This window comes from Martes martes (genome assembly GCF_963455335.1).
Source record: "Martes martes genome assembly, chromosome: 16".
NCBI lineage: Eukaryota > Metazoa > Chordata > Mammalia > Carnivora > Mustelidae > Martes > Martes martes.
In genome coordinates, this window is record NC_137904.1 from 22644892 (window position 1) to 22670977 (window position 26086).

Below are 26086 nucleotides of genomic sequence, written 5' to 3' on the forward strand. Positions count from 1 at the left end.
ATCATCCTAAGTGAGAAAAAGCTTATTTCAAAAAGTATAAACTGTGTAATTCCACACAATCTCTAAATGTCAAAACTGTAGCGATGAAGAACACAAGTGATTTCCAGGAGTTGGGTGAGTAAGGGAGAGAGGTAGCTGTGACAATAAGGGCAGCACAAGGGATCCTTGTGATGGAACTACTTTGTATTAACTGTGATAGCTGTCATAGGAATCTACACATGTGATAAAACTGCACAGAACTAAATATATATACATAGAGGAGCGCCTTCAGCTGGGGTTGAGTGACTGCCTTCAGCTCGGGTCATGATCCCCAGGTCCTGGGACTGACCTCCACATTGGGCTCTCTGCTCAGTGGGGAGCCTGCTTCTCTTTCTCCCGCTCCCCCTGCTTGTGCTCCATCAAATGAATAAAATCTCCAAAAAACAAACTCACACATAAAGGAGTTAAGCAAAACTGGTGAAATTTGAATAAGGTCAAATGAACTGTATCAATGTCAATTTCCTGCTTGGGATATTACACTATAGTTACCCAAGATGTTACCACTGGGGGAACCTGGGTGAAGAGTCGATAAGATCTCTCTGTATTATTTCTCATAATTGCATATGAATCTACAATTATATCAAACAAAGGGTTTCTTTCAATTAAGGTTAAATAATTATCAAGCAAAAACTGTGAGAATTCATTAACAGCAGATGTGCACTATAAGAAATGTTAAAGTAGGGTGCCTGGGTGGCTCAGTTGGTTAAGCGCCTGCCTTCAGCTCAGGTCATGATCCCGGGGTCCTGGGATGGAGTCCCACATCAGGGGTGAGGGGGTGTCCCTGCTCAGCAATGTGTCTGCTTCTCCCTCTTCCTCTATCCCTCCCCCCGCCCCACTCATGCCCTCTCCCTCTCGCTCCAACAAAATCCTTTAAAAATATTTAAAAATTAAAAAATAAAAATATACAATTCTAAATGCATATGTACCTAATAAAATTTCAAAACACATCAAGAAAAACTGAAAAGAAAAAGACAAATGAATAATTATAGTTGATATTTCAACATTACTCTATAGTTGGGCAAACAGGAAATCAATAGGTACACAGAAACTTACACTCAAATAACTTGACCTAATTCATATTTATAAAGCACTCCATCCGACAAAGAATACACATTCTTTTAGAGTGCTTACGGAACATTAAGCTAACTACACCATACACTGGGTCATAAAACAAGTCTCAACAAATAGAAAGAACTACAGTGGGTTCTCTGACAACACAGAATTAGAAATTAAATTAGAGGAGTATTCCTAAATATTTGGAAATCAAACAATTCTAAATAACATATGGGTACCAAAGCTGCTGCCATCAAGTATGAATCCAACACTGCCCTCCTGCCCACCTGCCTGCCCAGACATATACCCCAATTCCATATGGTTCTAAATCCAATATGGCAACTCTCAAGGATCAGCTGATTCAGAATCTTTACAAGAAAGACCATATCCCCCCAGAATAAGATTACAGTTTGTTGGAGCTGATGCTGTTGGCACGGCCTGAGCTGTCAGTCTCTTAATGGAGGACCTGACAGATGAACTTGCTCTTGTTGATGTCATGAGGGGAGATACGATGGATCTCCAACATGCCAGCCTTTTCCTTTTACCAAAAATTTTCTCTGACAAAGACTATAACATGACTGCAAACTCCAAGCTGGTTATTATCACACTTGGGGCATGGAGAAATGCATGGAGCAAAAAAATAATAATAATAAAAAATAAAAATTAAAAAAAAATGCATGGAGCATTTCTCTCATAAGATAAAGCCATCTTAATTTGGCCCAGCATAAAGGGAACATCTTTACATTTATCATACAGCCTAAACTGCAAGTTGCTTATTGTTTCCAATCCAGTAGATATCTTGACCTACATGGCTTGGAAGATAAGCAGCTTTCCCAAAATACCTTGTTATTGAAAGTGGCTGCAATCTGGATTTAGTCCAATTCCATTACCTAATGGCGGAAAGGCTGGGAGTTCACCCCATTAACTGTCATGGGTGGGTACTTATGGAGCACGGAGTCTCTAGTGTACCTGTATGGAGTAAACGTTGCTGGTGTCTCCCAGAAAAATCCATGCCCTGGCTTTGGCACTGATACAGATAAAAAACAGTGGAAAGAGGTTCACAAACAGGTTGTCAGTTGACAATGCTTATGAGGCGATCAAACTGAAAGACTATACAACCTAGGCCACGAGACTGGTGGATTTGGCAGAAAGTATAATGAAGAATCTTAGGTGGATGCATCCAATTTTCACCATGATTAAGGGTGTCTATGTAATAAAAGATGTCTTCCTCTGTGTTCCTTGCATCTTGGGACAGAATGGAATCTCAGATGTAGTGAAGGTGAATTTGATCCCTGAGACAGAGGCCCATTTGAAGAAGAGTCCAGATACACTTTGGAGGGTATACAAAAAGAGCAGCTGTTTTATTTTTTAATTTTTTAAAAAGACTTTATTTGACAGAGATCACAAGTAGGCAGAGAGGCTGGCAGAGAGGCAGGCAAGGGGGAGGGGGAGCAGGCTCCCTGCTGAGCTGAGAACCTGATGCAGGGCTCAATCCCAGAACCCTAGGATCATGACCTGAGCCGAAAGCAGAGGCTTATTAACCCACTGAGCCACCCAGGTGCCCCTTATTTTTTATTATTTTTTAAAGATTTTATTTATTTATTTGGTAGAGAGAGACACAGCGAGAGAGAAAACACACAAGGTAGAAGCAGGCTTCCCGCTGAGCAGGGAGCCCAAAGTGGGGCTCAATCCCAGAAACTTGGGATCATGACCTGAGCCGAAGGCAGACACTTAATGACTGAGCCACCCAGGCTGTAGCACCCCAAGAGCTGCTGTTCTGAAGTTTTCTAACGTCGTACCACTTAACTGTCTATGCTACAACAGGATTTTAGTAGGAAGTTGTGTATATTATTGTCCTTATTATCTGTTACCCTAGTAATATTAAAATGACCTAGGAAAAACATCAGTTTCCTAAAGTTACAGATAGGAATAGTTCAGAAACCATTGCGGCTATATCCAATGGTGGATGATACCTATCTCATGTAGTCCTGAATTGGTTAATGTAAAATAGTCCCACCACCTCTGCCAGTGTTCCATATGCTGTAGTTCCTCTTCAAATCAGATATGTATTTACTGTGTGTTATTTAACTCCTGGTTCCTTCACCCAACATGTCTAGTCCAACCACATCCTGGGATACTTGAGACACTCTTCCTCTGCCCTTCCCTGCTTTGAGAGAGAGAGAGAGAGAAAGGAAGAAAGGGAGGAAGGGAAGGGGGGAGGGAGGAAGGACATCAGTTCTACATAAACTTGTCTAGCATATAAACACTTACCAACTTAACTTATGAAGTCAACAATACCATGATACCAAAACCAGGCATGAACAAGAACCTACAGGCCAGTATCTCCCATGGATATGAATGCAAAAACTCTGAACAAAATATCAGCAAGTAGAACCCAGGAACTTATGAAAATAATAATGTATCATCATACTAAGTGGAGTTCATCCCCGGAGTGGAAATCAATCAATATAACTCACTATACTAGACATAAGAAGCATAATCATATGATTTCAGCAGAGGCACAAAAAAAAAAAAAGGAAGCATTTGACAAAGTTCAATTCATTCCTGACAAAAACTCTCAGCAAACTGAAAATAGAAGGAACTTCCTTAACTTGATAAAGAATATCTACAGGAGCCCTAAAGTTAATATCATATGTAATGATGAAGGACTAAATACTTTCCACATAAGATGCAGAACAATGCAAGGATATCCACTCTCACCACATCTATTCAAGATCATACTGAATGATCTAGCCAGTGCAATAAGCCCCCCCCCCCCAAAAAAAAGGAGGAGGAGGAAGAGAAGGAAGGAAGGAACGGTATGCATTCACATTAGAAAGAAGAAATAAAACTGTCTTTAATCATAAACATAACTGTCTACTTAGAAAATCCCAAATAATCTATAAAATAGCTACCTGAACTTAGCAGTAAGTCAATTTACCAAGGTTGCAAAATACAAAGTCAATACACAAAAATCAATTATATTTTTACACAGTTATTAACAAAATTGAAATTTAGAGGGAAAAAAGTAACATTTACAATAACACCAAAAATCTTCAAATACTTAGGGATAAACTTTACAAATATGTACGAGATTTGTATGCTGATAACTACAAAGCACTAATGACAGAAATCAAAAATAAACTAAATAAATGGAGAGATATACCCTGGAAGACTCGATACTGTCAAAGGGTCCCAAAACGACAACTCAGTTCATCCTGTGAATCAAAGAGGGGGATGTCCTCAAATTCTTTGTAGCAGGAACCCACTTATTAGGTGGCTGACTTCCAAATAGAACAGTTCATCTACAAAAGGAAGAGTGGTGGCATCAATACCATAAATCTGAAGAGAACCTGAGAGAAGCTTCTGCTGGCTGCTCGTGCCATTGTTACCACTGAAAACCCAGCTGATGTCAGTGTCATATCATCCAGGAATACTGGCCAGCTGATGTTTGCTGCTGCTACTGGAGACACTCCTATTGCCAGCGGCCTCACTCTGGAAACATTCACTAACCAGATCCAGGCAGCCTTCTGGGATCCAAGACTTTGGTGGTTACTGATCCCAGGGCTGACCACCAGACTCTCACAGAGGCATCTTATGTTAACCTGCCTAACACCATTCTGTGTTACAGACTCGCCTCTGCACTATGTGGACATTGCCATCCCTTGCAGTAAGGGAGCTCACTCAGATGGTCTGATGTGGATGCTGGCCCAGGAAGTTCTGCGCATGTGTGGCATCGCTTCCCATTAACATCCATGGGAGGTCATGCCTGATATTTACTTCTACAGAGACCTGGAAGAGACTGAGAAGGAAGAGCAGGCCACAGCTGAAAAGACTGTGACCCAGGATGAATTTCAGGGTGAATGGATGGCTCAAGATCCTGAGTTCACCACAACTCAACCTGAAGCCGCAGACCAATCTGAAGGCATGCAGGTGCCCTCTGTGCCTACCCAGCAGTTCCCTACTGAAGACTGGAATACTCAGCCTGCCACTGAAGTCTGGGTCAGCAGCTCCCACTGCTCAGGCTACTGAATGGGTAGGAACAATCAATGACTGGTCTTAAGCTGCTCTTCCACAAAGGCAAACAAAACGGAAATAAGGTTGATGGAAAATAAAGTTTCTTAAAACAAAACAAAAATAAATAAATAACCTAAATGTAAAACCTCACAATTTAAAACTTCTTTTTTTTTTTTTTTAATTTATTTGTCAGAGAGAGAGAGAGGAGCGAGAGTGAGCACAAGTAGACAGAGTGGCAGGCAGAGGGAGAGGGAGAAGCAGGCTCCCTGCCGAGCAAGGAGCCCGATGTGGGACTCGATCCCAGGATGCTGGGATCATGACCTGAGCCGAAGGCAGCTGCTTAACCAACTGAGCCACCCAGGCGTCCCCAACTTAAAACTTCTATACGAAAGTACTGAACAGAAATTTTTTGTGACCTTGGTTTATGCAAAGATTTCTTAGATATAAAACCAAAAGCACAACCCATAAAAGAAACTGAGAAGGGGCACCTGGGTGGCTCAGTGGGTTAAGCCTCTGCCTTCGGCTCAGGTCATGATCTCAGGGTCCTGGGATCCAGTCCCGCATCGGGCTCTCAGCTCAGCGGAGAGCCTGCTTCCTCCTCTCTCTCTCTCTGCCTGCCTCTCTGCCTACTTGTGATCTCTCTCTGTCAAATAAATAAATAAAATCTTTAAAAAAAAAAAAAAGAAAAAAAGAAACTGCGAAGCCAAACTTCATCAAAATTGAAAACGTCTGTTCTTTTAAAGATAATATTAATAAAAAATGAGCCCAAGAGAAAAGATTTGCAAAACACGTACCTAGTAAAGGGCTTAATCCTGAATATATAAAGATTCATAACTAAATAATAACAAACAGCCCAATTTTAAAATGGAGGGGAGGAACAAATAATTTGAACAGACACTTAGCTAAAGAAGAAATACAGATTGTAAATAAGCACAAGAGACATCAAGGAAATCCAAATCACAATCACATAAGCCTCCTACCCATTTAAGGGATGGGCTAACCTTAATGACTCACTTCTAAAGAAACAGTAGGAAAAGAGAAAAACAGTAACTTCAGAGCAGTGAAACCTAGCAACACTACATTGGCTGTACTTAACTAAGTGAGGAAGGCTAATATCATCAGTGTTGTCATGTGGACATCATGGACCTCCTGATAGATGTCCTGGGGAAGACACTACACATCCATGGTCTATCTTTCTAAAAACCCATCACCTCAGGCTAATCAGGAGAAAAATATCAGACAAAACTAGATGGGAGACATTCTTGAAGATACATAGCCAACACTCCTCAAGACTATTAAATGTATGAAAAATAGTAAGAATACAAAGTACTGAGAAACTATCACATTCCAGAGACTGTGACAGAAAGAGAACAGATTAATGGAAAAGCTGGTGAAATCCAAATAAATTCTGCAGTTTAATTAATATGTAACATACACGTGTCAGCTTGGGTTTCAACGTAAGTACCATGAAATGCAGTCTCAGGATATTAATTAATTAATTACAAAGGGGAAAATAATAATTACAGTGGAGAAATAAGCAAATGAACCAGGTTAACATTAACAGTAATAAGACCTATCAACATCATGTGTCAGATCCCTGACATAATGCACTGAGAAGGGATATATATCAATCATTCTGCAGTATTCTTTTTTTTTTTTTTTAAAGATTTATTTATTTATTTATTTGTCAGAGAGAGAGAGAGAGAGAGAGGAGCGAGAGTGAGCACAAGCAGACAGAGTGGCAGGCAGAGGGAGAAGCAGGCTCCCTGCCGAGCAAGGAGCCCGATGTGGGACTCGATCCCAGGACGCCGGGATCATGACCTGAGCCGAAGGCAGCTGCTTAACCAACTGAGCCACCCAGGCGTCCCCATTCTGCAGTATTCTTAACAAATACATATCCTCAAACTAATCATGAGAAAACACTAAACCTGCCCAAACTGAGAGACATATTAAAAATAACTAACCGGTACTCAAGTGTTAACATTAAAAAAAAAAAAAGGGGCGGTCAAGGTCATAAAAGACAAGGTACCATCACAGATTAGAGAAGACCAAAGACACATAACAAACTATAGTGTGAGATCCTGAAACTAAGAGTTATTAGTGAAAAAAAGTGGTAAAATTCAAGTAAGGACTAAGGTTAAGTTCATAATATTATACCAATGTTGACTTTCTTGTCTTGGTAATTATTCTATGGTTATATAAGATTAGGGCTGAAAGGCATATTTGAACATTCTACAAACTTTGCAACTTTTCTGTAAGCTTATTACAAAAGAATTTTAAACACATTATAGTGTATCAATTAAAAAGCTGGAAAAAATATGAAAAAGAATGCCCAATTCTAGTGAATCTCCAAACTTACAACCTCTTAACTCTGAGAGCTATGTATTAAAATGACATCCCAGCACTTACTTTCATTTCTATAATTAATCTAATGGAAGAAATATTAAATCTTCACAATACTTACTCCTCCACAGTTAATGAATTTTTTTTAAAGATTTATTTTATTTATTAGGGCACCTGAGTGGCTCAGTTAAGCGTCTGCCTTCAGCTCAGGTTCCTGGGATTGAGCCCCACATCGGGATCCCTGCTCAGTGGACAGCCTGCTTCTCCCTCTGCCACCCCCCCTGCTTGTGCACTCTCTGTCAAATAAATAAATAAAATCTTTAAAAAATAATAAATAGGGGCGCCTGGGTGGCTCAGTGGGTTAAAGCCTCTGCCTTCGGCTCAGGTCATGATACCAGGATCCTGGGATCAAGCCCGGCATCGGGCTCTCTGCTCAGCGGGGAGCCTGCTTCACCTCCTCTCTCTCTGCCTGCCTCTCTGCCTACTTGTGATCTCTGTCTGTCATAAATAAATAAAATCTTTAAAAAAAATAAAATAAAAAATAAAAAAATAATAAATAAAAAGATTATTTGAGAGAGAGAGACGGACAGAAAGAGCAGGGTGAGGGGCAAAAGGAGACAGGGAGACTCAAGAAGACTCTGTACTGAGCACACAGCCAAATGCAGGGCTCGATTCCATGACCCTGAGATCATGACCTGAGCAAAAACCAAGAGTCAGATGCTCATCTGACTGCACCACCCAGACACCCCTCACAGTTAATCAATTTTTATGATATGGCAAAATATTAGCAAATGAGAGATCCATTTTATTCTAAGCAATTACTGTAATAGCTCTTAAGGACAATCACCAAAAAAAAGCAAAAATCCATAAATAATGTAAAAACTGAGAATAAATATCAGTTTTTATCATTATGTTGAAAGAATTATCATAGCAAATCATTAAAGTTTAATAATGCTCCATGTCCAATGTCCAAATATACACAGTAACTCATGGGGGAAAAGGTACTATAAGATCAAGCATTCTTCTATCAAGCTTAAGCCACTTGCTTTCATTTAACTAGACAATATCAAAACCAAAATAAGCGTAATTCACTCAATATTTACCAGGACTTTACCAATTCCCAGGCACCACCCTAGATGCTGGGGACTCCGAAATTAGATTAGATGGGATTAGATGGGAAAGGCAAATAAAGGAAAAACCAGAATCTCATTTAACAAATATTCTTTAAATAATAAAAGATGAAAAAAATAATAAAAGATGAATGAAAGATAACCCTGCTTTGGGGCACATGGGTGGCTCATTGGGTTAAGTGTCTGACTCTTGATTTCATCAGGTCATGATCTCAGGGTTGTGACATCAAGCCTTGCATGGGGCTCCACATTCATTCTCTCTCTCTCTCCCTCTGCCTATTCCCCTGCTCAAGTATGCAAACACTTTGCTCTCTCTCAAATCTTAAAAAAAAAAAAAAAAAAAAAAAAAAATTGCAGGGGGCCTGGGTGGCACAGTTGGTTGAGCAATCAAGTTGGTTTCAGCTAAGGTCATGATCTCAGGGTCATGAGATTCCTATGAAGGAGCTCCTCACTCAGCGTGGAGTCTGCTTGAGATTCTCTCTCTCCCTCTGTCCTTGCCCCCCCCCAACTCATGCTCTCGCTATATAAAATCTTTAAAAATAAAAATTTTACAGAAAAATTGCCCAAATTTAGTGTATACATTTTGATGAGTTTGCACATAACCATACACTTGCTTATGTACCATCACAGCAACCAAGGTACTAAACACATCCATCACCTCCAAAAAGTTCCTTGTGTTCTCTTGTGGTGTGTGTTTCTTTGTTTTGTTGATCAGAACACATAACCTGAGAGCTACCCTCTTAACAAGTTTTCATATTTACTAATGAAAGAAAGGGACTGAGAATTTGTTCCTGCTTTTGTTCAAAATAAGGTAGAAAAAACAGTCACACATAAGATTCACAATGCCCACTAGGTTTAATAGGGAAAAAACTAATGTAGTTATTCTGTAACAAGTCTTAGAGAAAACAGTTGGATCATCAGAAAAGGAGCAGTTACATATTGGAAATTAAGTTGAATACACACATTGTGTGGTTTTTTCCATTAATGCAAACTGAAGGTACACATTTGTCATCTTAAAGCCTTGTTTAATTTTAAAACTGAATGTAATGTTTATTTATTTTTAAAGATTTATTTATTAGAGAAAGAGAGCACACAAGTGATTGCCAGGGGAAAGGCGAGGGAAAGAATCTCAAGCAGACTTCCTGCACAGTGCAAAGTGGGACGTGGGGCTCAAACTCAAGACCCTGAGATCATGACATGAGCTGAAATCAAGAGTTGGCTGCCCAGTAGGAGCACAGGTATTCCTATTTACTTTATCTTCTTTCAAGAACTTGATTTGACAGAGAGAAAGTACAAGCAGGCAGAGTAGCAAGTAGAGAGAAGCAGGCTCCCCACTGAGCAAGGAGCCTGGCTTGATCCCAGGACCATCCATGGGAAAACGACCCAAGCTAAAGTCAGTTGCTTAACCAACTGAGCCACCCAGGCACTCCACTCCTATTTACTTTTAAAATAAACTCTACTCCCAATATGGGGCTCAAACTCATGACCCTAAGATCCAGAGTCACATGCTCTACTAACTGAGCCAGCCAGGCACCTCTTGAGTTTAAAAAAAAAAAAAAAAAAAAAAAAAATTAAATTTAGTTATTTATTTGAGAGAGAATGTGCACACACACTAGCAGGGGGAGGGGTAGAAAGAGGGAAGCAGACTCCCCACTGAGCACAGAGCTGAAAACAAAAGAGTCAGACATCCCTTGAGTAAAATTTTTAAAACTGATTTGAGATTTTATTGTCCCTCCTTAGATTATATTCAATGCCATGTTTCGTATTTTGGAGAGGGAATTTTTTTTTTTTTTAAAGATTTATTTGTGGGCGCCTGGGTAGCTCAGTCATTAGGCGTCTGCCTTCGGCTCAGGTCCTGATCCCAGGGTCATGGGATCAAGGCCCACATCAGGCTCCCTCCTTGGCAGAAGGCCTGCTTCTCCCTCTCCCACTCCCCCTGCTTGTGCTCCCCCTCTCTCTGTCTCTGTCTCTCTCTCTGTCAAATAAATAAATAAATGAATCTTTTTTTTTAAGATTTATTTGTTTATTGGAGTGATCATTTTTGCTATACAAATATTAAATCACTATGTTGTATACCTGAAATTAATATAATGTTATACATCAACTAAACTTCAATTTAAAAAAAGACGTATTTGCAAAAGTAATCTATGATAAAGTCAAAACAGATGTGGGATGGATGGTTGTTAAGGGGGAAGGGACAAGAGGGAAACTTCTGGAATGTTAGAAACTTTTTATAGCTTAATTGGAGAGGTAGATACATTTGTAAAACTTCATTTGTATAGTTCACTGTTTGTATATTTTACCACAATTGAAAGAAAGATACATAAATAGCTGCCAGATGATACAGTGTATCATCTTTGTAGGTTAGAACAGGTAACAGGAGAGTGGAGTGTTAGGAAATAAATCACAGCAACATGCAAGAGGAACTGAAATGCAAAAGGAAAAGATAGCCTTTATCTTTTTTAAAGATTTTATTTATTGAGAGAGAGAGAGAGAGAAAAAACACAAGCAGGGAGAGCAAGAGGGGAGAGAGATAATCTTAAGCAGACTCCGCACTAAGTGCAGAGCCTAAAGCGGGGCTTGATCTCACAACCCTGATATCATTACCCCAGCCATAATCAAGAGCTGTACACTTAACTGACTGAGCCACCCACAGGCCCCAGACAGCCTTTAACATAATGGAGAATTAAGGTAATAATACTAATAATTATATAACACAATATGCCAGGTACTATTCTAAGAGCTACACATGTAATAATACATCCAATCCTCTTAATAACCCTATATAACAGATATTATTATCCTTTTACAGATGATGAAACTGAGGCCCACAGAGATTAAGTAATTTGCTTAAGGTTACATAGCAATGAGAACATCCATGATATTAAACTTACTTTTTTACCACAACATACATACCTGTGAATATACAACAAAACAAAAACCAAGACAAACTAAAGTAGTATTCTCAACCCACTAAAACAGTGTTTACAGGGACAGGAATGCATCCAACAGCAACATCCCTTTTTCCCATATTGAAACTTCAAAGTCAGCACCATCCTCTCACCAATTTTAGTCTGCATCCCCACCTGACTATAAACCTCACTCAGAAAGGGCACCATCTGCATAATCACCCTTACATCTTCTACTCCAGAAATGAAGCTTCACAAAGTAAAAAGCACTTTCTCACAAGAACATTAAAGGTCCTTGGAAAAGAGAATAAGGGATGAAACATATTCCAAAGGAAGAAACCCCATGACTTCATAATCTACTGGATGAATACAAGTGAGGAAAGAGGTTAAAAGAATAAAAAACAATCCCAAAGTTTCTAGCTTGCAAGGTTTTAGAAGGTTATCTACCAAAATAAAAACAAATGGCCACAAAAGGCTTCCACACAAATATTCCTAACAGCTTTACTTATAATAGCTAAAATCTGGAAATGATTCAAATATCAATCAACAAGTAAACGGGTAAATAAATTATGGTATAACCAAACACTGGATTATTACTAAGGAATACAAGAAATGAACTACTGACACATGCAGCAACATACATATCACAGACATTATGCCAAGAGAAAGAAAACAAAAAAATACATACTGTATGATTTCATTTCTATGACACTCTAGAAAAGACAAATCTAATTCAGAGTAATAGAAATCACATCAGTGGCTGCCTAGGAATAGACTGAGGTAAGCTGATTGCAAAAGGGCCTAGGGAATTTCCACAGGACAGAAAAATGTTCTTTATCTTCACTAAGTTGATGGTTATCTGAACACTAAAAATGTGTGACTTTTACTGCAAGTCTATTATACCTTGAAAAAGTTGACTTTATTTTTTTTGTTGTTTAAGATTTTATTTATTTATTTGTCAGAGAGAGAGAGAGAGTGAGAGTACAAGCAGGGGGGGCAGCAGGCAGAGAGAGAAGCAGGCTCCCCGCTGAGGAAGGAGCCCAATGCGGCACTCGATCCCAAGACCCTGGGATCATGCCGTAAGGCGAACACAGAAGTTTGCTTAACTGACTGAGCCAGCCAGGCGTCCCGGTAAAGTTGACTTTAAAAAATGTCATTAACTAAAAATAACAAACAAAAAAACCCCCCAAAATTATGAACTTTGAAATAGGTAAACAAGGGGAACCTTTTGCAAGGGGAGATGAAAAAGATGAGTTCATTTTATATGTGTTGAAAATGATACACCTATGGGGCGCCTGGGTGGCTCAGCGGGTTAAAGCCTGTGCCTTCCGCTCAGGTCGAGATCCCAGGGTCCTGGGATCGAGCACCGCATCGGGCTCCCTGCTCAGCGGGGAGCCTGCTTCCTCCTCTCTCTCTGCCTGCCTCTCTTCCTACTTGTGATCTCTCTCTCTCAAATAAATAAATAAAATCTTAAAAAAAAAAAGAAAGAAAATGATACACCTATGAATAGCCAAGAAATGTAAGACCTCTCAGTTGGGTATAATGAAGCTGGGAGAGGCAGTGAATAGAGGACAGAGAAAAAGAACTAGAGATAAATAAAGAAAAGTATCAAGTGCTAAGAGACGTCTAGAGTAAGGGGACAGTAAAATAAAATTTTTAAGGAAGGGGATGATAAATAGTCTTAAGCATTACAAGAAAGACACTTAGGACCACACATGAATATTTATTTTCCTTGTGAATTCTAATATGTCTTTCATGAACACCTTTTATCCCCTAGCATTTAACACAGTATTTTGCAAACAGGGAAATAGGCTCTCTCTAAGCTCAAAGTGCTGCTCCCTGAAAATCAACCTAATGAATTAATGTTTTTTAGGCACTTAAAATATTAAAAAAGAAAACAGGGTCAGGAAGGACCAAGATCACCAGTAGATTTATGCTCTCAGAATTTTTTTTGCATGTTTTTGCACACACTAAATTACTAAGAGAATACCAATAACATTTACATATCCTAAATTTTCAATGTGTACCACACAATTAATTTACTAACTATAAATTTTTCTTTTTTTAAGATTTATCTTTAAGTCATTTCTACACCCAACGTGGGCCTCGAACTTACAAGCCCAAGATCCAGAGTCACATGCTCTACCAACTGAATCAGCTAGACACCATTAACTATAAATTTTTCATGTCTTTCCTTAGAGTTTTTGATGAAGTGCTTGTAAACATGTACTACTTTTCTGCAGACACACATATTAGGAGGTTTTTCCCCTGATGCCTAATCCACCATTCAAATTAATACCAAGTACCTTTGGATACACAAGAAATTGGGGTACAGTGTGGGAAGGGGTTAGACATGGGAGGATAACTTACTCTTTATGGTATATCTTACTGAATATTTTTAATTTTATATCATGTACAGTTATAACTTATTCTAAATAACTTAACTTTTTTTCCATTAAGGCCCTTCTGATTTTAAAGCAGAAGCTGATGACTTCCCAAAGACACCTGTAGTCCCAAGATGCATGGATAGCTTGTATGACAGAAATGCTTTTGACTGACTTCTCACAGGCCTTTCCCATCACAGAGAGCCTTGGCTCTGCCCATTAACTTCAAGTCCAAGTACTGTTAGCCTCCCAAAGGTAAGCTCTTTTTTTTTTTTTTAAGATTTAATTTATTTATTTGACAGAGAGAGGGGAGGGGGGAAGACAGGCTCCCCGCTGAGCAGGGAGTCCAATGTGGGGCTGGATCCCAGGACCCTGAGATCATGACCTGAGCCAAAGGCAGAGGCCTTAACCCACTGAGCCACCCAAGCGCCCCAGGTAAGCTCCTTTCTTCCCTCAGCAGAGACAGGAAGACAGTTTTACATATCAGATTTGTTTCCTTTAATCTTTTCTAAAGTTTTCTTACAAAATCCTGACTCAAGTCTTCTACTTTGACTTTTCTATTCCAAACAGCCAGATTTCCTCTTATTCTAATTACCAACATGCCCCAAGACTAGCAATTCCTACACCTGAAAGGAAATTCTCACTAAGGAAGAGCAACAGAAAAATAAATCACATACACTAGTATTTCATGTACAAAGAACTGATAAAAATTTCACAATCAAACCCTAAAAATACCTCTACTATGATATAGGCAGATATAAGAAGATGGTAAAAAAAGAAAAAAAAGAATGAATGAATATGAAACAGCAGCTTCTGGGGCACCTTGCTGGCTCATGGCTCAGTCTGTATAGCATGCAACTTTTTTTTTTTTTTTAAGATTTTATTTATTTATTTGACAGAGAGAGACAAAGCGAGAGAGGGTACACAAGCAGGGGGAGTGGGAGAAGGAGAAGCAGGCTTCCCGCTGAGCAGGGAGCCCAATGCGGGGCTTGATCCCAGGACCCATGATTAGAGCCTAAGGCAGACACATAACGACTGAGCCACCCAGGCACCCTAACATAATTCACTTTTTAAAAGACTAAATAAGCTATAATTCAACATATATAACATATATAATTCAACAAATACTTACTATGGCTGAAACATTTCAGTTCTCTTCAGAACACACAATAAGACTGCACTTCCTTAACCCTTCTGTGAAATCTATTAAGACCATAAGACTTGCTTTGGCCAATGAATTTAATAAGCTAAAATGACAGGACCCTCTTCCAGACACTTTAAGAGCCAGTAAGTTATTAGCAACAGTCTCCTTTCTATTACCATGGAGATCACGGAATCATGTGTTGAGAGGGAGCCTCCATCAATCTGAGACCCTGCATAGCAAGAACAAGCAGAATCCCCCAGCAACCCACAGTATACATAAACCGTGTCAAACAAAAAAAAAGTCCTCTTAAAAGCCACTAACATTTTTGAACTGCTTGTTACCATAACACTACCTGGTCTCTCCTGACAAATATACAACCAAAGCCAAAATTACTATATTTTGCTTATTTGCTTACAAACCAAGTCATCCTCAACATATCCTTTCCCCTACCTCTTGTATACCCCCAATCCCATCAATTTCTCTGTTTTAATCTCTCTCAAATCCATCATATCAGCTCTCCCCCTTAGACTTGTGTAATAACCTTCTAACCCAGTCTCTCTACATACAATCTCTTCCCATTTATTCTCCGTATCTCCAGAGTAATCTTTTTAAAACATAATCCTATCACACATTTGCTTTTATATTATTTTCATATCAATTACAAGCACAGCAAAAATGGCCCTTCAGGAAATAACTGTTAAGGGAGCACCTGGGTGGTTCAGTCATTAGGCGTCTGCCTTCAGTTCAGGTCATGATCCCAGGGTCCCGGGATCGAGCCCCACATCAGGCTCCCTTGCTTAGCGGGAGGCCTGCTTCTCCCTCCCCCACTCCCCCTGCTTGGGTTCTCTCTCTCACTGTGTGCCTCTCTGTCAAATAAATAAATAAAATCTTAAAAAAAAAAAAGAAAGAAAAAGTGTAAGAAGTGCTAGTAATGTTCTGTGGTGTTCTGTATGGTGGTTATGTGACTGTATACATCTACAAAAATTCAACAAGCTTATACTTAATATTTACACCCTCCTATACTAATTATGTCTCAATTAGTTAAAAAAAAGGAAATAAGATGACCCCAAAGTAACTTTTCACCTTCATTTTACCAAATACCCATCCCAAACCACATAAATAACCTAGTCACAAATCATTAGTAATCACCCTCTTAGATATTGATCTTTCATGCTCTCAGGTATTTAATATCCTTTCCACTTTACTTTTCTTCAAGACCTACATAAAATCTCATTCCCTTAGGGATCATTCCACCTAAACATCACTTAACTCTACCTTCACTTGTGCTACAACAATTCTTTGTACATTCCACTTCCCATAACCTTAGCATTCATTACACCAGTGGGTCTCAATCAGACGTGATTTTGTTCCCCAGGGGACATTTGGCAATGAATGTAGACAGTTTTGATTGTCACAGGGCAGGGAGAGAGTGCTACTGGCATCTAATTGGTAGGGCCAGAAATGCTCCAAAATATCCTATACACAACACAGATGCCCATAACAATTAATTATCCTCCCTAAAATGTCAATACTGCCATGGTTGAGAAATCTGCACTGCATTATCATATGTACTTATTTCGAAGTCTGTATCCCTACTAAACTGAACAACGAAGGATCAAGTCTTACTTGTTTTTTTGAATCCTGGCACAGTACTTAGCAAACAGCACTCAAAATGTATGATAAATAGATGTCATTATGATCAGCAGAGTGCCTAGAATTTAGGACTCAAATATCTATAATAAATACATGTGTTATTACTGAATCTCCTTTTGATTAAGATAAAGCTAAAACTACACAGTTTACTGGCTAAACTGGTAGTCTTTATTTTTTCTTCCAAAGATACTTACTTATTTATTTATAGTAGGATCCACGCCCAAGGTGGGGCTCGAACTCACGACCCTGAGAATAAGAGTTGCATGCTCTACAGACTGAGTCAGCCAGGCACCCTATTCTGGTAGTTTAAATTCAAATTTCATCAATTAGTATTTTGATTTGGTGTTTCCATAATTACACCAATAAAACGTAAGTTATAACCTGAGTATATCAAAAGTATTGAACTGAAACTGATTTCCATATTAATGACTATGCTTCAAGAGCATTAAAAAAAAGAACACTTTCAAAAAATGTTTTAATTTCATATCACAGTGCCACCTGAATAAGGTAGAGTAAAATAACGGATACTAAATTTTGGGATACCATTCCACTTAACTTTAATCCAATATAATTTAGTAGAATAATAGTGCACCTTAACAAATTAATTGTCAAAAGGTTTTTTTTGTTATTTAATGAACATTTCATATCTCAAAAATAGAATCATTTTATTGTTAATGACTGGATGTTCCACCTCAAAGACCATCATAAAACACATTTCAGGTGTATCTTTCACCATTCTTACCCTAATATATTCCACACCAACACCTGGAGGGCTGAATGAAAATCTGTACTTCCAAGACTTTTAAATTAACTAGATGCCTGTTAAATTTAGCTGTTCAGAGTAAAATATTGAGGGTAATTATCCAACAGAATTATCCAAATTTTTTAAAGTATTACACATTATTAAAATATCTACATTTCAGGGCGCCTAGGTGGCTCAGTGGGTTAAAGCCTCTGTCTTTAGCTCAGGTCATGATCCCAGGGTCCTAGGATTGAGCTCCACATCAGGCTCTCTGCTCAGCAGTGAGCCTGCTTCCCTCTCCACCCCCTCTGCCTGCCTCTCTGCCTACTTGTGATCTCTGTCAAAACAAAACAAAACAAAAAACCCAAAATCTTAAAAAAAAATAAAATATCTACATTTCAAATCTGATAAAGAAAAGTTTTTTGATTCCTATCTAAAGTTCTCAAAACATACAACTTTCAAAGTAGGTCCATTCCTGTTGATTTAAAAAAATGTTTTTTCAAAAATCACATTTGGTCCTCCTTACAGGCACAAAATCAAATTCAATTCCAATACTAAAACTACTAAATGCAAAATCAAAGTAAAATATAAACCAAGAAACCCCCACCACCCTTATTTACTTACTTATTAAATAGTAAACAGCATCTACTTTATATGTATTCAGCCAGAGAAAGAAAAAATTCATCTGGTAACAATCCATTGTTTAGGATTTTGGAATAACATCTTTCACTATAGTAATAAACTTTTATAAAAGTTATTCTTCGAGGGGCGCCTGGGTGGCTCAGTGGGTTAAAGCCTCTGCCTTCGGCTCAGGTCATGATCGCAGGGTCCTGGGACTGATCCCTGCGTCCAGATCTCTGCTCAGCAGGGAGTCTGCTTCTCCTTCTCTCTCTCTCTCTGCCTGCCTCTCTGCCTACTTGTGAACTCTGTCAAATAAATAAACAAAATCTTAAAAAAAAATTATTCTTCTAACTTACAGAATTATCTAATACATTATTACAAAAACAAAATTCATGTCAGTATTTTTATTTTCTTCCAAGCCATGCTATTCTTGAACACAGTGGTTCTCTCCAATCAGTTTACTATATACATTTGTAAGTTTGTGTATAATTAGTTCAAGCGAAATGTCATGTAAACAAAAACATATCCAGATTCTATACTTTCCATTGTTTTGTTTTGTTTTTTTAAGATTTCACTTATTCATTTGACAGAGAGAAAGATCACAAGCAGGCAGAGAGAGAGAGGAGGAAGCAGGCTCCCCGGCGAGCAGAGAGCCCGATGCGGTGCTCGATCCCAGGACCCTGAGGATCATGACCTGAGCCGAAGGCAGAGGCTTAACCCACTGAGCCACCCAGGCACCCCGTATACTTTCCATTGTTAATAACCAAGTCTATTACAGGACATTTCTTTCCTAAACCGAAAATTTTCACATCTTTTCCTTCCTAAAATACCTTTACTCTAAAGTTTTAAAGCATTATTTTATAGAACTGAACATTCACACATAATACACAAAAATATTTGTTAGTACCCAAATTGAAAAGAAAAGGAAGGATCTTTTCATTATTCTATTTTCAAATTATTTCTGCTTTTGTAAATAATGGAAAAATTAGCACCAACAACTATATGTCAAAGTAAAGAATCTGAGCAACACCAGGGTGGCTCAGTAAGCATTCATTCAACTCTTGATTTCAGATCAGGTCATCTCAGGGTTGTGAGACTGAGCCCTGCGTCTGGCCACAGCCAGCTTAAGATTTTCTCTCTCCCACTCCCTATGACCTTCCCCCGCCCCAAAGGTAAAGAACCTGAAAATGAGCATGTTATATTGCTCCTCTGGGACTCAGAATCCTTGAATTCCAAGGAAAACAAAACAAATACCATACTCCTATAATGTGATGGTCCATACATCACAGTCATCATCTACCATATACACAGCGTGAGATTACTCAAACACTGCATATCAAATACTATCACACACACTATACAGAGTTCAGAGTTCCTATGCAACAATAAAGAGTAAAGTTTCAGGTTATCAAGTACAGTTATCAAGTACAGTTACAGGTAAATAATTTTAGTCTTTACAATCAAGAACATGGATGCTTTCAGCAAAGAGAGAAAGCTCTCTCAATTTTGAGTGACGCTAAATTTCTTAAGTGAAAAACCTTGACCTGTTTGTAAATGCTATTTATCAACTTTTTCTGAAATTCTCAATCTCGGTGGAAATAAATTTGAAGAAATCAATCAAAAATACAAACTAGAGGGGCTCCTGAGTGGCTCAGTCATTAAAGCATCTGCCTTCGGCTCAAGTCATGGTCCCATGGTCCTGGGATTGAGCCCCACGTAGCTCCCTGCTCCTCGGGAAGACTGCTTCTGCCTCTCCCACCCACCCCCAAATTATTCCCTCTCTCGCTGTCTCTCTCTGTCAAATAAATAAATAAAATCTTTAAAAAAAATATGAACTAGAAACTCTTAACTACTACAACTGGACTCAAAACATCAACCAAAATATGAGGATATGGTTACATGTCATGTACTGAAGCACACAAATTTTAAAAATATACTTAATATAGTTATTTAATATATTTAAACAGTCACCTTATACATCTTATTAATGTATGTTGCAATATTTTTAAAATCCACATATAGCCCAAATAAAAATAAAAGACATTTTCTCAAATAAAGTTTTCCTTTTTTAAAAAATAATTTTTGGGGGGCGCCTGGGTGGCTCAGTGGGTTAAAGCCTCTGCCTTCTGCTCGGGTCACGATCCCAGGGTCTTGGGATCAGGCCCCGCATCGGGCTCTCTGCTCTGTAGGGAGCCTGCTTCCTCCTCTCTCTCTGCCTGCCTCTCTGCCTACTTGTGATCTCTGTCTGTCAAATAAATAAATAAATCTTTAAAAAATAATAATAATAATAATTTTTTGGAGGCGCCTGGGTGGCTCAGTGGGTTAAAGCCTCTGCCTTCGGCTCAGGTCATGATCCCAGGGTCCTGGGATCAAGCCCCACATCGGGCTCTCTGTTCCGTGGGGAGCCTGCCGCCTCCTCTCTCTCTGCCTGCCTCTCTGCCTACTTGTGATCTCTGTCTGTCAAATAAATAAATAAAATCTTAAAAAAAAATTTTTTTTAAAGATTTTAGAAAGACAGAGCGAGCAAGTGAGCGAGCATGAGCTGGGGGAGGCACAAAGGGAGGTAAGATTCCCCACTGAGCATGGAGCCCAAAGTGGGGCTCCAACCCAGGACCCTGAGATCATGACCTCAGCTAAAATCAAAAGCCCAACACACTCAACCAACTGAGCCACTCAGGTGCCCGAAAAATAAATTCCATGACTCCTAAGAAACTGTACTCATAGACAGAGGATGTGACTTCAGGTATATAACACAGGTTCCCGAATATAAAAACCAATATAAAAAACCCAAGTTACCATCACACCCAAAATTGCTGGCACCCTAACCAGGATCCCTTTTTTTAAAGATTTTTTTTATTTGTCAGAAAGAGAGCAAGAAAGCAAGCACAAGCACAGGCTGCAGCGGCTCCCCGCTGAGCAAGGAGCCCGATACAGGACTTGATCCCAGGACACCGGATCATGACCTGAGCAGACGACAGACGCTTAATTGACTGAGCCACCCAGGTATCCCTCTAACCAGGATCTTTTAGACAGAGTCCTCAGTACTCTAACAAGGGCTGAGGCCTAAAAAAGGTAAATATGTATAACATAACTACCAAACAAACTAGAGAATAGAATCGGAGGGACTGAAAGTAGACTTACTGGAAGCGAAAGAAAAAAAAAAACAAAGAAGAATATCATACTTCAGAGACATTTGAAGAAAAAAAGGATGCCGCAGCACCCAGCTGGCTCAGTAGAAAAGCATGACTTGGGACTGTGAGTTCGGGCCCCACACTGGATGTAGAGATTACTATAATAAATAAGTAAAAAAACAAAAAGTAAAAAGGACAAATTGAAAAAGAAATTTCAAGGAAATTTAACTATGTATCCAGAACACACAAAATACAGTTTCTCATTAGAACACTTATTACCCTCACATACCACATTGTTATTTCTTACTACTTTTCATTTTTAAAAAGATTTTATTTATTTATTTGATGGAGAAAGACACGGTGAGAGAGGGAACTTACAAGCAGGCTTCCCGAGGAGCAGGGAGCCAGATGAAGGGCTTGATCCCAGGATCCTGGGACCACAACCCGAGAAGAAAGCAAACGCCCAACGACTAAGCCACCCAGGCACCCCACTATTTTTCATTCAAAAAAATTTGTTTTTGTGACCCACTGAACTGAATTCAGAAGCCATTAATAAGTCACAACCTAAAGTTTGATAAGCACTGGGTCAGAGGAACTGACAACCATTGGAGTTCTTACTTTCCTAAGTACCTACTTCAAGAAAATATTCAAGAGGTGGAAAAAATGAAAAGACAGAATTCCTCCAGGGCAGGGATTATGTCTTACTGGCATATGATCATCCCTTAATGTTTGTTAATTAACGCATTGTGGAATACAAAGCACTTCATGGTAAGGACACACAAAGGATACCTATAAAAATAAGTCCAGGAGAGCAAGAGTACTTTTGATGCCTTCAAAGCAAGGAAGGTGAAAAAAGTTCCAGGAAGAAGAAGAGTGACATCAACTGACTCTTAAATATAAAAAGAGTCATAAGAAAATTTTGTTTTTTAGGATAGGCTTTATCCACAAGGAAAAAAGAAAATCTACTGCAGACTATATAGTAGTCCACTATAGGTACAAAGTTTGTAAACTACTCTTGACTAGAAATTCTAATCATTTCTTTCAAAAATATATTTTGAGCTCCAAATGTATTAATCCAAATCAAAATTATGGAATGCACTTGTCTTAAATATTAGACTCCCTGTATTCATTTGTAAAGATTTACTAAGTAGCTAGTGCTAATGTGATAGGCAACAACTTATTGACAGCTTACTATGTATCAGGCAATATGTTAAGTACTTAAGAGTTATTCCATTTATACCCAACAACCTTATAAAGCAAGTATTAACTTCATTTTATATGTGAGGAAAGTCTCTAAAAAGTCACATAAAGGGGCGCCTGGGTGGCTCAGTGGGTTAAAGCCTCTGCCTTCGGCTCAGGTCGTGATCCCAGGGTCCTGGAATCGAGCCCCGCATCGGGCTCTCTGCTCGGCAGGGAGTCTGCTTCCCCACTCCACCCCCACTCTTTCTCTGCCTGCCTCTCTGCCTACTTGTGATCTCTGTCTGTCAAATAAATAAATAAAATCTTTAAAAAAAAAAAAAGTTACATAAAGAAGTTACACAACTAATAAATGGTGAAATTAAGATATATTAAGTGCCAGTTCTATTATTATTAGTGGCTGCAAATCAGAATATTTTGTTCCATTCCATTATCTGTCAGTGCTTCTCTCAGAAACTAAATTGTGGGGGCGCCTGGGCGGCTCAGTGGGTTAAAGCCTCTGCCTTCAGCTCAGGTCATGATCCCAGGGTCCTGGGATGGAGCCCCGAGTAAGGGTTTCCTGCTTAGTGGGGAACCTGCTTCCCCTCTCTCCCTCCACCACTCCATCTGCTTGTGTCCACTCTGTCAAGTAAATAAATCAAGTCTTTAAAAAAAAAAAAAAAAGTAGTTATGTTTAGAGGCACCTGGCTGGCTTAGTTGGTAGAATACGCAACTCTTGATCTTGGGGTCGTAAGTTCAAATCCCTCCTTCAGCCTATAGCTTACATAAAAAATAAAACTCAAAAAAAAAAAAGGGTAGCTATGTTTAAATATCACTGAGTAAATATTAAAATACTTTAATCTAAAAATGGAATGTAATGGAATGAAATAACACAGGTTTATATCTTTTTCACTTACATCTTAGAATTTGAAGTCTTAAAGAATATAAAAAAATAATCTAGCCATGAACAAATGTAGAAACCTAAAGGCAGACAAACATAACGTCTTTTCAGAAAAGACTCATTCATATATGATCCTGACCTGAACAGCTAATACATACCAAAAAAAACTCCTATAATAGGCTAGATCAGTATGAATGCAATTATTGTAACAGACACTATCGATAACCAAAAGGGATACAAAGAAAGAATTAACTGATTTTAATACACAAATCAGTCAAACGAAAAAGAGAATTTATCTCCAGGTAATGGGAATAACAGACTAATCTCAAATCTACTTTCAATGCCAACAGTTGGCCCCCAGATAATTTCTGGATTTACTAAGTATTTATATCCACTAAGTACCAGCAAATTACTAAAATAAAGTATACTCTTTATGTTTAGATAACAGCATCCAGTCTTGGGGTGCCTCAGTTGGTTAACTGTCAGACTCTTGATCTCAGACTCAGGTCTTTATCTCAGGGTCATTAGTTCAAGCCCCATGTTGGGCTCTGCGTGGAGCATACTTTTAAAGTAATTGATTAATTAATTAAAATTTTAAAAGAGCACCTAGTCTTTCTGGTCAGCTTCTTTTCTATTAATGGAATTGCATCATAACATGGGACCAACTATGCATGTGCCTTGATATACAGAAAGCCCACTTAATATTAAAACATAATCAATTAATTGCCATATCCACAGTTCTTCCCAAATCTGTACTATAGAAAATACAATAACTATCTTCCATTCAGTTCAATCATATTTTTGGTCCTGTACACTGTTACATTTCTTTAAAACCTCTCATAGTTTAAATATGTTTGAGAAACTATCCTTCAGTTTTGCAAGGAAGTTTAGTTACTGTCAAGATAATCTTAGGCTATTAAACCCAGTTGACTCTTAGGAATTCTTCCATCTATAAAACATGAGAATTATAACCAAATTAACACATCAGATATCAGAATGCCAAAAGTTAAGTCATTAAAAGGGAATCCAGAGAAAGAGTCAGTTGTGAAAGAACAGGAAGTGATGTACACTGCCATTTTGTAGTGAACTATTTAGAAACATAAGTACCAAATAAACTGGAATCAACCAAACCCAGACTTAACAGCTCTCAGTATCCTAAGAGTGGCATCAAGGTCAGCTGAAATAACCCTCAGGCAGTTCTTCCCTAATAATGAATTTATCTAACTGATAAAGAACATATTTTACCACTTTTAGAATTCCTACAAGCTATGGAAAAGAGGGTTTCTTCTTAGTTGTCCTTAAGAGTATCTCTTAGCTCTAGAATGCATTTTGAAATACAGCAAGTAGTTTACTTATATTCTCTATACATCCTTAAGCTCTGTAGCCTTTATTGACAAATCCCTGCATGCATCTTTCCAAGACAAAAACAGTCACTCTCTGCTGAGCAGTATGCTTGGGTTTATACATACTAGTATATACGAATTATTAACAACAAACCATAACATAAAGAATTAGACTTTATGGCAGAATTTCCCATGTAAAGGGAAACTCTACATCACAACATGCAGCTTTGTGCCACAAAATAAAGATTCAAATGAGAACTGCTGTTTAAGTCGAAATGAATTCAGGTAAAAATAAAAAGGGAATAAAGAAAGCAAGAAGAATTCTACCTTCTGAGGAAAAATAAACTGACTTGACATATCATTAGTGAAATATCAAAATCATGAAATGAGAGGACAGAAATTAAATTAATGCCTAACACTACTAATACTAACATCTTTAAATCCGGGTCTTGAAACAGGTTTCAAAATGCAACAAACACACCAAAAAAGCTCTGATGAACATTAAGTATACATTACATTCAGAAGTATTTTAAAATAAGTCACCCACTAAGCAAAGCTTAAACACCAAATACAACTTGTTAGTAAAATATCAAAACAGTCCGTATCTGTACATATATTAGTCTTTGTTGCTTTGCAAAAAAAAATTAATCTTCGAACATTCATATATGAAACATTTTGAACTCACTTCATCAGTAAATCTAAATACTTAAAGAAAGAAGTATGAATAGACTTCAAGACTACTCTGATCACAAAAAGCACTTGGCAACACACTGCCAGAATGTTAAAATTTTTATTTTTATTTACTTCTACTCTACTAAGGACAAAACCAACAAGTACTACTGTAAAACAGATAAGATGATTTGTTTTAAACAAATTTGACACGAAGCAAAAGAAGTGGAAAAGTGATTTATTGACTACATAACACAGATCCTATCACAGCATAATTAGGCAAATTAGTGTCTGTTCTCTCATTTCCTTAGGAAAAAAAGGCATTCCTACAGAAAGGTTTGTAACCTAATCATTTTCAGAAAATTCCAATTCTAATGTTATACAAAATGGTATGAACCCTAAAAATTCACAGCTCAGGGAGAAATGTCCATTAGACGGCCTGACTGTATGCATTAACCTTTCATAATTCTTCAAGAACTACTAAAGTCACAGAAAGAAAAAGGAGAGGGACAAGAAAGAGTACAAAATTATTTTATTTGAATCCTAGTGAAAACCCAACATCCTCACCAAAAAAAATGTCAATCTAGTGTTTAAAAGAGAGCGAGAGAGACATCAAAACTGTTCAAACATGGCAGGGTCCCTATCGAGAGGCCGTATCTCCCAACAATAACAACAGGAACAGATACACTTCCCAGGGACAGATCTCAGGGGAAGACTATAAACCCGCACTGTTATCGATTTAAAACCAAAGGGAAAAGGTAAAAGGGTAACCTTTCCAAGGGAAGCGCCATTACTTCCCTCTCCAGCTCCCCCTCCCTTCAGTGTATACAG

At 38.4% G+C, this 26086-nt stretch overlaps 1 protein-coding gene and 2 pseudogenes across 3 annotated transcripts in view; 2 read left to right on the forward strand and 1 right to left on the reverse strand.

Annotated features, from left to right (window-relative positions):
- Nucleotides 1-26086, reverse strand: part of TAOK1 (TAO kinase 1) — a 153357-nt gene that overhangs the window by 126058 nt on the left and 1213 nt on the right.
- On the forward strand, nt 1428-2472 carry LOC308357151 (L-lactate dehydrogenase A chain-like; annotated as a pseudogene). The gene is made up of 2 exons: nt 1428-1728; nt 1797-2472. The product of its transcript is annotated as an L-lactate dehydrogenase A chain-like (transcript).
- LOC308357152 (small ribosomal subunit protein uS2B-like) lies at nt 3410-5155 on the forward strand (annotated as a pseudogene). The gene is made up of 2 exons: nt 3410-3476; nt 4324-5155. The product of its transcript is annotated as a small ribosomal subunit protein uS2B-like (transcript).